Below are 14,476 nucleotides of genomic sequence, written 5' to 3' on the forward strand. Positions count from 1 at the left end.
CATCACTAAATTATACCCCAGGGCTATGATGGATGGGTCTAAGTCATCGAGATGATTCTTTTTGTATTCATTTTAAACTCCAGGAGGTTATAATTTTGGGAATGTTTTTTCATCCAAAGTAGTTAAAATTAACATTTTGATTCAGAAAGGAAGAGAACTGTCTGATATCTGAAAAACTTTTCTCCTGAATAAATCAACCCTGAAAGTTTTCACAGGATTAAGAGTTCCTGGTCATTCTCACCTCTTCTAAATGCTCCAGCCAAACCTTCCTCCTTTTGGCAATCATATCAAGGGGAAAACAAGACACAGGAGAATGCTACATTTAAATATCAAATTCAGTTCTTCCTCAGAACTGAAAGAAAACCAATCAAACTGGTAAAAAATTTTCAAAGTAATAATATCCACTGTTGATAGAAATATCACGGGGAATACCATTTTAGAGGGGGAATTTGCCAATATTTATCAAAATTTAAAATGTACACATCTTTTGGGATTTCCCTGGTGATCCTTCCACTGCAGGGGAGCACAGGTTCAATCCCTGGTCAGTATACTAAGATCCCCGAATGAGGTATGGTGTGGCTCCCCTACAAAAATTACACATCTTTTGCTCCCAAAATTTCATGGCTAAAAACTTACCCTTTTGAATGTATTCCCAACAGTACATCAAATCATAAGCTGAGAGATGCCCATCACACCAGGTTTTTGTATAAGCACAAAAGTAGAAACAATCAGAACATTCACCAGTAGGGGGCAAGTTAAATCAATGAGGTATATTTACACAGTGGAATACTATGCAACCGTGCTTTAAAGAGCGAGAATTCTGTGTGTTCATATAAAAAACTCACCAAGATATAGTAAGGAAAAACATAAGATGCAAAACAAAATGTACAGTATTATCCCATCACATAGATGGGATATACATATGTTTTTGTTGGTATATGTAAGAATTTTTTTCTGGAAGATTATAAGAGCAAAAGTTAAAAGCAGATAACCAAGAGTTAATAGCAGATAACCGCAACAGTATGTGAACTGAAAATTTCAGATGTTCAAGCTGGATTCAGAAAAGACAGAGGAACTAGAGATCAAATTGCCAGCATCTGTTGGATCACAGAAAAAGCAACAGAGTTCCAGAAAAACATCTACTTCTGCTTCATTTACTACACCAAAGCCTTTGACTGTGTGCATCATAACAAGCTGTGGAAAATTATTAAAGAGATGGGAATATCAGACCACCTTACCTGCCTCCTGAGAAATCTGTATGCAGGCCAGGAAGCAACAGTTAGAACTGGACATGGAACCACGGACTGGTTCCAAATAGGAAAAGGAGTACATCAAGGCTGAATATTGTCACCCTGCTTATTTAACTTATATGCAGAGTACATCATGAGAAATGCCGGGCTGGATGAAGCACAAGCTGAAATCAAGACTGCCAAGAGAAATATCAATAACCTCAGATATGCAGATGAAATCACCCTTATGGCAGAAAGAGAAGAGGAACTAAAGAGCCTCTTGATGAAAGTGAAAGAGGAGAGTGAAAAAGCTGGCTTAAAACTCAACATTCAAAAACAAAGATCATGGCATCCAGTCCTATCACTTCATGGCAAATAAATGGGGAAACAATGGAAACAGTGACAGACTTATTTTCTTGGGCTCCAGAATCACTGCAGATGTTGACTGCAGCCATGAAATTAAAAGACTATGACAAACCTAGACAGCATATCAAAAAGCAGAGACATTACTTTGCCAACAAAGGTTCATATATAGTCAAAGTTATGGTTTTTCCAGTAGTCATGTATAGATGTGAGAGTACAACCGTAAAGAAGGTTGAACACCAAAGAATTGATGCTTTTGAACTGTGGTGTTGGAGAAGACTCTTGAGAGTCCCCTGGACTGCAAGGAGATCCAACCAGTCCATCCTAAAGGAAATCAGTCCTGAATATTCATTAGAAGGACTGATGTTGAAGCTGAAGCTCCAATACTTTGGACACCTGATGCAAAGAACTGACTCATTAGAAAATACCCTGATGCTGGGAAAGATTGAGGGCAGGAGGAGAAGCGGACGACAGAGGATGAGATGGTTGGATGGCATCACCAACTCGATGGACATGAGTTTGAGCAAACCCTGGAAGTTGGTGATGGACAGGGAGGCCTGGCGTGCAGCAGTCCATGGGGTTGCAAAGAGTCAGACACAACTGAGCAACTGAACTGAACTGAACTGAACCCTGAGAAGAGGGACTAGAGGTAGGAGGTTTGGGGAATGATTTCATTTTTCATTTATAACCTTTCCATACTGTTAGGATCTTTTACTGTGTGCATATATTGTCTTTTTCCCCCCTCTTTCAAAACGAAGATCATGGCATCCGGTCCCATCACTTCATGGGAAATAGATGGGGAAAGAGTGGAAACAGTGTCAGACTTTATTTTTTGGGGCTCCAAAATCACTGCAGATGGTGACTGCAGCCATGAAATTAAAAGACGCTTACTCTTTGGAAGAAAAGTTATGACCAACCTAGATAGCATATTCAAAAGCAGAGACATTACTTTGCCGACTAAGGTCCGTCTAGTCAAGGCTATGGTTTTTCCTGTGGTCATGTATGGATGTGAGAGTTGGACTGTGAAGAAGGCTGAGTGCCGAAGAATTGATGGTTTTGAACTCTGGTGTTGGAGAAGACTCTTGAGAGTCCCTTGGACTGCAAGGAGATCCAACCAGTCCATTCTGAAGGAGATCAGCCCTGGGATTTCTTTGGAAGGAATGATGCTAAAGCTGAAGCTCCAGTACTCTGGCCACCTCATGCGAAGAGCTGACTTATTGGAAAAGACTCTGATGCTGGGAGGGATTGGGGGCAGGAGGAGAAGGGGACGACCAAGGATGAGATGGCTGGATGGCATCACGGACTCAATGGACGTGAGTCTGAGTGAACTCCAGGAGAAGGTGATGGATAGGGAGGCCTGGCGTGCTGCGATTCATGGGGTCGCAAAGAGTCATACACGACTGAGTGACTGAACTGAACTGAACTTCCTTTTTAGCAAAGAAGAAAAAGGAGGAGGGACACAGGGATAAGGAATTGGTAAATAAGGAAGATTATTAAATAGGCCCAATTCTTTTTTAAGAAGTATTCATTTATTTATTTGGCTGAGCCACGTGTTCATTGCAGCATGTGAGATCTAGTTCCCTAACTAGGGATAGAACCGAGTCCCCTATATTGGGAGTACAAGAGTCTTAGCCCCTGGACCACCAGGGAAGTCCCAGGCCCAATACTTCTTAACTTGTAGAACAGTCTTATCTACAGAGCCTCCCCCCAGGCACTTGTATTTTTCACTAGAAGATGCGTCTTTCTAGCAATAACACTCAAAACCTATTTCCTTTGGCTTTCTATCTGCAAATATTCTAGATTCTACTGGATCATGGAAATACTCCCTTGACTTTGCAAAAATCTATCCACATATTTTCTTCAAACCTTTCTCCAACTGCATTTGGCATACAATGTGGGAATGCTGTATGCCATTGCATGTTGTATTCACATCAATTCCACTTGCTTCGGTGCTCTGCATCCCTGGCACAAACCGAGAATCACCACTTCTCCTGGAAAAGAAGCTCATAGGGTACACTGCTTCCAGAAGCACATTTATCCACAGTCTGGCAGGGACCCTCCCAACCTTCCCATGACTCCAATTCAATTCAACAGTTATTGGTTACAAGCAATGCCTGACACAAGGAAGAGGCCAAGAATTGAAAAGTGAACCAAGAACATCGCATGTCTTCCAGGAGAGGGCAGATGCCAACACTAGTGTTATAACAAACTCCCACATGCCACTGAGAGAATGTCTTTATTCCAGCTCCAAAAGCAGCTTTGAAATCCACCCACTCTTTCTGACAACACTCCTGCAGTTTCACCAACCAGAGAATAATGAAAATCTGCTCCTCAATTGTTAGCATTTACCGAGAACTACTTCTCATGAAGCACTGTAAAAACTATTAACACTTTACAAGCATAAACTAATGTTAACCTCCCAAGAACCCAGTACAGTAGATAAAATCATTACTTCCTCTTTTTCAGAGGAGGAAACTGAGGTTCCAATTTCCATATAACACGCTCAGGCTAGGACTGGCACCGAGATTGGTTTGAGTCCAGAGTTGACATCTTTATCTATTTATGCCAACCTGACTTCCCTAACCCTCCAGGAAACCGTGAGAAGGGCTGGGGAAGTCATTCATTCCTTTCCCAAACGCGCGGAGTAGAGGGAAACGACTCAGAAGGAGTTTCCATTTTCACAGAAAGTATTTCTGGGTCAACTGCATCTTTGATTCAACTGCTAAACTGATCGCAAGTCAAGGGGATCCTCCCCCGCCCGCAGGTAGACAACCCTGCAGAAATCACCAGAATGCGTTACTGGATACAGTCTTTGGGTCCCGATGGTGAGAACCGAGGCCTTGCCCCTCTCACGGCCTCTCCCGGACAAAGTGGCCGTCGCTGCCAACTGCCCCAGTCTGGCCGAGCCCTTGCGCCCTGGGACCACCAGAATCAGCGTGCGCCCATACCACCCGCTGGACGAATCAGGGCATAGGGGGCAACCCAGTGTCTGGGAGGAGGGGGGAAACGGCCACCGCATGGGCCTCCCCACGCTGGAGGGGAGGGAGAGGGTCCGTCAATGAGTGCGGGTTCGCCCGGCTGGAGTCCGGGGATTAGCCAGGGCCAGGCGGTCCGAGAGAGGCCGACCGACGCGGAACATCCCTGTCGGTTGCCCATCCCGCCCCCACGGCGCCCCGAATCCTCCGCAAGCCAATGAAAGCGGCAGCGTGAAGCCGCTTCTCTGCTCTCACCTTCCAGCTAGTTGTTCCAGCCGCGCCGCCGCCGAGCTACGCGCACTGACACGCCCCCCCTTTCATTCACCTGTCGCCCCCTCCGCTGAGAGGCGGGGCAGTCGACCAATCACGGGTGCTTCTGGGTTCAGGAAGGCGGGCCCTTGGACCAGAAGGTTGCTCAATGGCTTCGGTGCCCCCTCCAGAGGATGCGCTCTGAAGGCTCCAGTCATTGCGGAGTGATGGGAGTTGTGGTCTCACAGTTCATTTTTCGAGCAAAGCTACAGTGGACAAAACTACAACTACCGAGATGCCAAAAGGAGCAAGGTCCAGCGCTTGTAAAAGGCTAGAGCTCCGATCGGTCTTCTGAGTCTCACTTGACAGACCTGCGAAGTATGTCTCTTTGTCCCGAGAGCTAAAAGCACGTCGTGCATATTAAAACAGCCTACGGAATAAGAGCTACGATCAGTCAGTCCGCACACAACTGCCGGCGCTCTCCACAAAAAATCTGGAAATGAGTGACATGGTTTAATCTACTCAACAGGTTTTTCTTGAACACCTGCAACACACTATTCCCTTGAAAGGCTTTCAGGTTTATATATACAAGTGGAATCGTTAAACAGCAGTACTGATGTGGTCTAAGTAACAGTACAGGCACGTTCTGAGACGGCTGTGAAAAAAACAAACCAGGTTTAATGCTCTCAGCTTCCTTCTAACGGAGGGGACATTCCTCGGCGAGAGCTGCTGTAACAAAGTACTACTCAGTTCAGTTCAGTCGCTCAGTCATGTCCGACTCTTTGCGACCCCATGAACCACAGCACGCCAGGCCTCCCTGTCCATCACCAACTCCCGGAGTCCACCCAAACCATGTCCATTGAGTCGGTGATGCCATCCAACCATCTCATCCTCTGTCGTCCCCTTCTCCTCCTGCCCTCAATCTTTCCCAGCATTAGGGTCTTTTCAAATGAGTCAGCTCTTCGCATCAGGTGGCCAAAGTATTGGAGTTTCAGCTTCAACATCAGTCCTACCAATGAACACCCAGGACTGATCTCCTTTAGGATGGACTGGATGGATCTCCTTGCAGTCCAAGGGACTCTCAAGAGTCTTCTCCAACACCACAGTTCAAAAGCATCAATTCTTCGGCACTCAGCTTTCTTCACAGTCCAAATCTCACATCCATACGTGACCACTGGAAAAACCATAGCCTTGACTAAAGGGACCTTTGTTGACAAAGTTATGTCTCTGCTTTCCAATATGCTATCTAGGTTGGTCATAACTTTCCTTCCATTTCATGGCTACAGTCACCATCTGCAGTGACTTTGGAGCCCAGAAAAATAAAGTCAGCCACTGTTTCCAGAAGTGATGGGACCAGATGCCATGATCTTAGTTTTCTGAATGTTGAGCTTTAAGCCAACTTTTTCACTCTCCTCTCACTTTCATCAAGAGGCTCTTTAGTTCTTCTTCACTTTCTGCCATAATTAGACTGGCTTAAACAACAGAAACTGACTGTCTCACAGATCTGGAGACTATTGAAGCCCAAAATCCATGTGTAGGCAGGGTTAGTTCCTTGTAAAGGAAGAATCTGTTCCAGGGCTCTTTTCTTAACTTGTAAATGGCCATCTTCATGTTCACATGGTGCTCTCCCTGAATACATTTCTATGTTCAGATTCCCCCTTTTTATAAGACAGTCGTATTAAATTAGACTTCCCCGATGGCTCTGTGGGTAAAGAATCCACCCGCAAAGCAGGAGGCTATGCGGGCTCAATCCCTGGGTTGGGAAGATTCCCTGGAGGAGGGAATGGCAACCCACTCCAGTATTCTCACCTGGAGAATCCCATGGATTGAGGAGCCTGGAAGACTACAGTCCATAGGGTCACAAAGAGTTGGACATGGCTGAGTGACTAAGCATGCACGTCGTATTAGATTAGGAGCTCATCCTACACAAGTACAAACTCATTCTTAACTAATTGCGTCTGCAACAACCCTATTTCCAAATAAGATCACATTCTAAGATACTGGGGGTTAGGATTTCAACATAAGAATTGCGGTGGTGAGATGGGGGGTACAATTCAACCCATAACAGGGAGAGATGGCCAGTAAATAGATAAATGGTTTTAAAAAAGGAACTAGGTGAAGTGCATGGCAATGAGCTAAAAAGAGTGGTGAAGCAACAAAGAATGAGTCAGTGGCTAGGTTAAGTTGAGGGTCCTGGATGGCCTCTCTCAGTTGGTGATATTGCAACTGAGACCTACTTAGGAGAAGTGAACCATGCTAACATTAAACAGAAGAGCATTCCAGGCCAAGGAAGAGTTAGTACAAAAGCTCTAAAACAGAAACAAGAGGATGACCTCTGAATGAGAAGTGGATGACAGGCAGACCAGCTTAATGGGCATGCAACCGGTGCAATCCCATGGAGCCCCACTTTCAGAAAGGCTCCATGCTTGCTTTAAGGCTCTGCTGGTCTAATTTCCCTCTTGCAATTCTTAATAATTTTTTAACAAGGAGCCCCATACTTTCATTTTTTACTGGGTCCCACAAAGTAGATACCCAGTCTAGGTGACAGGAAATGTGAATGGATAAAGGAGCAGAAGCCAGATCATGTAGAGAATCGTAGGTTGGATTTTTTGTGGTATGTTTTACATGGGATGAGATACCTTTGAAAGAACTTAAGCAGTGGAGAGAGATGATGTGACAGTAAGTGGTCCCAGTAAAAAATGTTGATAGCTGGGGTTAGGATAGATGTGGAAGAGATGGAGAGGGCTGGTTCACAATATATTGTAGAGCTTGTCAACAGTTAAACTGCAGCTCACTCTAAAGACAACTTAGATAATTTAAATAAAAATAATTAAAAAGGTGAAATGTCAGTCAAGCACCACTGTACAATTCATCAGAGAAAAGCAGCTTATTTATCTCTTGCAAAGCTAGACGCCAAGAGAAGAATAGCAGCACATCTTTACTCTCTGGGTGGCTCCCCTTGTCACACAGTTCCCAATGACCAGCTCAGGATCCAAGGACATTTGATCCCATGGCAGTGCAATAGTCATGGGAAGGGAGGCATCTCCAAGCTCAGCCTCTCATATCGTCTAACCCAAGAAGTCATGTCATTGGTGCCTTAACCTTAATTACAGCCATATATGGCACTCACCCTGTGTTATTAATTCTGCGATTCCTCGATCCAGGATCTGAATTTAAGGTATCAAATTTTATTGCTGTGCCAGATGATAGAAATATTCCAAACTGCTAAAACATAGGGGCTTTTAAGACATGGAAGCAAACTAAATGTCCCTCTAGAGATGAATGGATAAAGAAGATCTGGTATATATATAATAGAATACTACTCAGCCACTAAAAAATTATAAAATAATGCCATTCGCAGCAACATGGATGGACCTAGATATTATTATACTAAGTGAAAGTAAGTCAGTTCAGTTCAGTTCAGTTACTCAGTCGTGTCTGACTCTCCACGACCGCATGAATCACAGCACGCCAGGCCTCCCTGTCCATCACCGTCTCCCGGAGTTCACCCAGACTCACATCCATCAAGTCCATGATGCCATCCAGCCATCTCATCCTAGATCGTCCCCTTCTCCTCCTGCCCCCAATCTCTCCCAGCATCAGAGTCTTTTCCAATGAGTCAACTCTTCGCATGAGGTGGCCAAAGTACTGGAGCTTCAGCTTTAGCATCATTCCTTCCAAAGAAATCCCAGGGTTGATCCCCTTCAGAATGGACTGGTTGGATCTCCTTGCAGTACAAGGGAAAGTAAGTCAGACAGAGACAAATATCATAGGATATCACTTATATGTGGAATCTTAAAAATACCCTACAAATGAACTTATTTACAAAACAGGAGTAGACTCACAGACATAGAAAACAAACTTATGGTTACCAAAGGGGAAAGGCAGGGAGGGATAAATTAGGAATTTGGAATTAACAGATACGTACTAATAGAAATAAAAGCAAAAATAAACAAAAGGAACCTAATCAAACTTATAAGCATTTGTACAGCAAAGGAAACAATAAACAAAATGAAAAGACAACCTACAGATTGGGAGAAAATATTTGAAAATGATATGACTGACAAGGACTTAATCCAAAATATACAAACAGCACATACAACTCAAAAACAACTGAAAAACCCAACCCAATCAAAAAACGGACAGAAGATCTAAATAGACATTTCTCCAAAGAAGACATTCAGATGCCCAACAGACACATGAAAAAGAGCTCAGCGTTACTAACTATCAGAGAAATGCAAACCAGAACTACCACCTCACACTGGTCAGAATGGCCATCATTAAAAAATGTACAAATAACAAATGCTGGAGAGGATGTAGAGAAAAGGAAACATTCCTGCGTTCTTGGTGGGACTGTAAATTGGTGCAGATACTTTGGAAAACAGTCTGGAGGTTCTTCAAAAAACCAAAAATAGAGTTGCCATTTGATCTAGCAACCCCACTCCTGAGCATATATTCAGAGAAAACTATAATTCAAAAAGATGCACGCATCCCTGTGTTCACAGCAGCACTATTCACAATAGCCAAGACGTGAGAACAACGGAAATGTCCTTTGACAGATGAATGGATAAAGAAGTTGTGGTACATATATAAAGAGAACAAAATAATGCCATTTGCAGTAACATGGATAGTCCTAGAGATTATCATGCTAAATGAAGTAAGTCAGGAAGAGAAAGACAAATACCATATGGTATCACTTATATGCAGAATCTAAAATATGACACAAATGCATTTATCTACAGAAAGAAAAAAAAGACTCACAGATAATAGAGAACAGACTTGTGTGTGCCAGGGGGAGTGGAGGGTGGGGAAGGGATGGATCGGGAGTTCGGGATTAGCAGAGGCAAACTTTTATATAGAGAATGGATAAACAACAAGGTCCTCCTGTATAGCACGGGGAGCTATATTCAATATTCTGGGATAAACCATGATGGAAAAGAATATGAAAAAGAAAGTATATCTATGTATAACTGAATCACTTTGCTATACAGCAGAAATTAAAATATTGTAAAATCAACTATACTTAAAAAAAATAAGTTTGAAAAGCCATGTACACATTACACTGTATAGTACATGGAACTATATTCATGCTGCATCCAAGAGTTCTCACCCCAAAATGAAAAGATCCCTCATGTCTCAATGAAGATCGAGGATCCTTCATGCTGCAACTAAAACCTGGTGCAACCATATAAATAAATAGATATCAATATTTTTTAAAGCCTCTGCAAGTCATCATTTAGGCAGCTTGGGCAAAGGGCAAGGACTTATGATACTCAGTCTCTCATTGGGCAACCACAGTACTGGCGCCCCAGGATTTGACATGTGTGTGACCAATTGGGGGCACGCATGCTCAGTCCCTCAGTCGTGTTCAACTCTTTGTGACCCTATGGACTGCAGTCCACCAGGCTCCTCTGTCCAGGGGATTCTCCAGGCAAGAACACTGGAATGGGTTGTCCTTTTCCTGCTCCAGGGGCTCCTCCTGACCCAGGGACCAAATCCGCATCTCCTGCGTCTCCTGCATTAGCAGGCAGATTCTTGACCGCTGAGCCAACTGGGAAGCCCCATGTGGCCTGTGACAGGGCCATTTACGAGACAGAGGTCATGGCAGCCGCTACAGTGCTGAAACTAAAAACACTGACAACCATACTCTTTCCAGTATAATCTCTGCACATACTGTGACCCGCCACAATCAACATCTGTTCTAATGAGGAGCACCTGGAATAATGAGATCGTTTCTCTCCAAAGAGAACCACTTGAGGAACAACAGATAATTCATCTCTTCTTGAGGGTTTCCCAAGGTTTTCGCTGAGAGTGCCTGTGTAAAGTAATTAAACAGCAGAGCCAGGAGCAGCTGGGCAATTTCCAACAGTATGCAAGGACAGAAGTTGCACACCTGTCAGGAGACATCTGATCTGTCCTGGAAAATAGACTATGAATATTGTGCACTGCACTAAGGCGTGTCCCATCTGCCCTCTCCCCAGCAGTTGATACCCAGGGCAAAGTCACCCCCTGGCTTGCCACCTGCTCTTCATCTCCAGGTGCTAGATCATCATTTCTCTTCATCTCGGGGGAATCGGGAAGTGGTCACCACCAAATATGCTACTCCTCAATGAAAGTCAGGATAATTTTTAATACATATCATTTTAACCCAACAGCAACCCTGGGTTGACCTGCCAATGTGAGCAGCCAGCCTTATTCTTAAGTGAACACATTTTCCCTTGGGTGAAACACTGTGAATTTTTCCCAGGGTTGAGTGCTAACTCCTGGATCACATCCCAAATGGCCCCTCAGTCCATTTTACTCCCAGTTGAAACCCTGACCTCATCGAGAATGGTTAGGTGGACTTTTTGGCACCTTGGGAGGCACACGAATGATCCTCTGCTACGAGCAGCTCAACTTTGTTGCTGTTTTGTTTTGATTTTACTTTTTATTTCGGAGAATGTGTTTTCCACACTGCAAGGCTTGTGGAATCCTAGTTCCTTAATCAGGAATTGAACCTGGGCCCTCGGCAGTGAACGTGTGGGGTCCTAACCACTGAACCTCCAGGGAATTCTCTGGAGAATTTTAATATACAAAGTACATTTATTGTAAATATGCCATAGGGGATTAAGGAAGTTCCCTAATGGGAAGAAAACAGTTAATAGCAGGGCTGCAACCCACTCCCTCTTTCTCCTGAGATGAAAGGGGAAAAAAATATCCCTGGTCAAATCTTGTATGCACACTAATAACCCATGCTGTTGATAAACACAATAAGAATATATATTTACTAGCAGAAAAGTAACAGAAAATCCTTATCTATGAAATGTTTTTAATAGGATACAGCTGCCCTGTTTAAACTGCTTACTGTAAATAATCCTGGATTTTATGGATTTATGGAGAGCGTGGCTAAGCAGAGAATGGGGAATATCAGTTCAGTTCAGTCACTCAGTCATGTCCGACTCTTTGCGACCCCATGAATCGCAGCACGCCAGGCCTCCCTGTCCATCACCATCTCCCGGAGTTCACTCAGACTCACGTCCATCGAGTCCGTGATGCCATGCAGCCATCTCATCCTCTGTCGTCCCCTTCTCCTCCTGCCCCCAATCCCTCCCAGCATCAGAGTCTTTTCCAATGAGTCAACTCTTCGCATGAGGTGGCCAAAGTACTGGAGCTTCAGCTTTAGCATCATTCCTTCCAAAGAAATCCCAGGGTTGATCTCCTTCAGAATGGACTGGTTGGATCTCCTTGCAGTCCAAGGGACCCTCAAGAGTCTTCTCCAACACCACAGTTCAAAACCATCAATTCTTCGGCGCTCAGCCTTCTTCACAGTCCAACTCTCACATCCATACATGACCACAGGAAAAACCATAGCCTTGACTAGATGGACCTTAGTCGGCAAAGCGATGTCTCTGCTTTTGAATATACTATCTAGGTTGGTCATAACTTTTCTTCCAAGGAGTAAGCGTCTTTTAATTTCATGGCTGCAGTCACCATCTCCAGTGATTTTGGAGCCCAAAACAATAAAGTCTGACACTGTTTCTACTGTTTCCCCATCTATTTCCCATGAAGTGATGGGACCAGATGCCATGATCTTCGTTTTCTGAATGTTGAGCTTTAAGCCAATTTTTTCACTCTCCTCTTTCACCTTCATCAAGAGGCTTTTGAGTTCCTCTTCACTTTCTGCCATAAGGGTGGTGTCATCTGCATATCTGAGGTTATTGAGATTTCTCCCAGCAATCTTGATTCCAGCTTGTGTTTCTTCCAGCCCAGCGTTTCTCATGATGTACTCTGCATAGAAGTTAAACAAGCAGGGTGACAATATACAGCCTTGATGTACTCCTTTTCCTATTTGGAATCAGTCTGTTGTTCCATGTCCAGTTCTAACTGTTGCTTCCTGACCTGCATACAGATTTCTCAAGAGGCAGGTCAGGTGGTCTGGTATTCCCATCTCTTTCAGAATTTTCCACAGTTTATTGTGATCCACACAGTCAAAGGCTTTGGCATAGTCAATAAAACAGAAATAGATGTTTTTCTGCAACTCTCTTGCTTTTTCCGTGATGCAGCGGATGTTGGCAATTTCATCTCTGGTTCCTCTGCCTTTTCTAAAACCAGCTTGAACATCAGGGAGTTCATGGTTCACGTATTGCTGAAGCCTGGCTTGGAGAATTTTGAGCATTACTTTACTAGCATGTGAGATGAGTGCAATTGTGTGGTAGTTTGAGCATACTTTTGCATTGCCTTTCTTAGGAATTGGAATGAAACTGACCTTTTCCAGTCCTGTGGCCACTGCTGAGTTTTCGAAACTTGCTGGCATATTGAGTGCAGCACTTTCACAGCATGATCTTTCAGGATTTGAAATAGCTCAACTGGAATTCCATCACCTCCTCTAGCTTTGTTTCTAAGGCCCACTTGACTTCAGTGTAATTAATCAGATATAAGATGGAAATGTTCCACAACCAAAAGGAAGCAATGGCTTCCTACATATTGCTCAGAACACACCTCACCTGTTAAATCTGAAACTACGACACATCCTTCTTTTCTTTTTTGTAACATGTACTTATTTATTTAGCTGAGCTGGGTCTTAGTTGCAGCATACAGGATGTTCCATCTTCTTTGCAGCATGCTGGATCTTTAGTTGTGGCATTTGGGCTCTTTTATTTTTATTTAATTCCATTTATCGATTTTTATTTCGGCTGCACTCGGTCTTCATTGTGGCACACTGGCTTCTTCTAGCTTCTCTGTGCAGTGGCTTCTCTCTGCAGTGTGCAGGCTTCTTTCGTTGCCATGTGCGGGCTTAGTCGCCTCTGGCGTGCGGGACCCTAGTTCCTGGGCCAGGGACTGAACCCAAGCATCCTGCGTTGGTATCTATCCCGGGTGGCACTCGTGGTAAAGAACCTGCCTGCTAATGCAGGAGGTATAAGAGACATGGGTTCAATCCCTCAGTCAGGAAGATCCCTGGAGGAGGCCATGGCAACCCACTCCAGGATTCTTGCCTGGAGAATCCAATGGACAGAGGAGCCTGGTGGGCTACAGTCCATAGGGTCGCAAAGACTCTAACACGACTAAATCTACTTAGCACACACACCCTGCATTGGTAGCTCGGAGTCTTAGCCACTGGATGACCAGGGAGGTCCCTAGAACACATCTTATTGTTAGAATGGAAGGACACGCTCTCTAAATGGGGAGCTCCATCTGACAGTATTAGATTTCTCCAAGGGAAAAATACTTCACCTATGTTTTGTGATTGCCTTTTTCCTTTAAATCACTAGTCTAGTATAGGGTAAGAGCTATGACTTATGTGGGTCTGATTCAAAAGTTCAGTTCCTCTTATTACCATTCCTTTTTTTTTTTTTAATCATGAGTAAATGTTGAATTTTACAAACACTTTTTCTGCCTTTATTGAGGTGAATGCATGATTTTTCTCATTTAAGTTACAAATACAGTGGATTATGTTAACAGATTTTTTTAAATTGACCAATGAATGTTGCATTCCTAGGTAAAATTAACTTGGTCATTAAATTGTTACCTTTTTCATAAATTGCTGAACTTGACTTGCTAATATCTTACTTGGGGTTTTTGCATTCATATTTATGATTGAGATGGGTCTTTAATTTTTATGCTTGTCCTATCCTCAGGTTTGGTTTCATGGTAATGTCAAATTCATAAAATGCCTTGGAGAAT

Source organism: Budorcas taxicolor, chromosome 2 (genome assembly GCF_023091745.1).
Source record: "Budorcas taxicolor isolate Tak-1 chromosome 2, Takin1.1, whole genome shotgun sequence".
In the NCBI taxonomy this organism is placed as follows: domain Eukaryota; kingdom Metazoa; phylum Chordata; class Mammalia; order Artiodactyla; family Bovidae; genus Budorcas; species Budorcas taxicolor.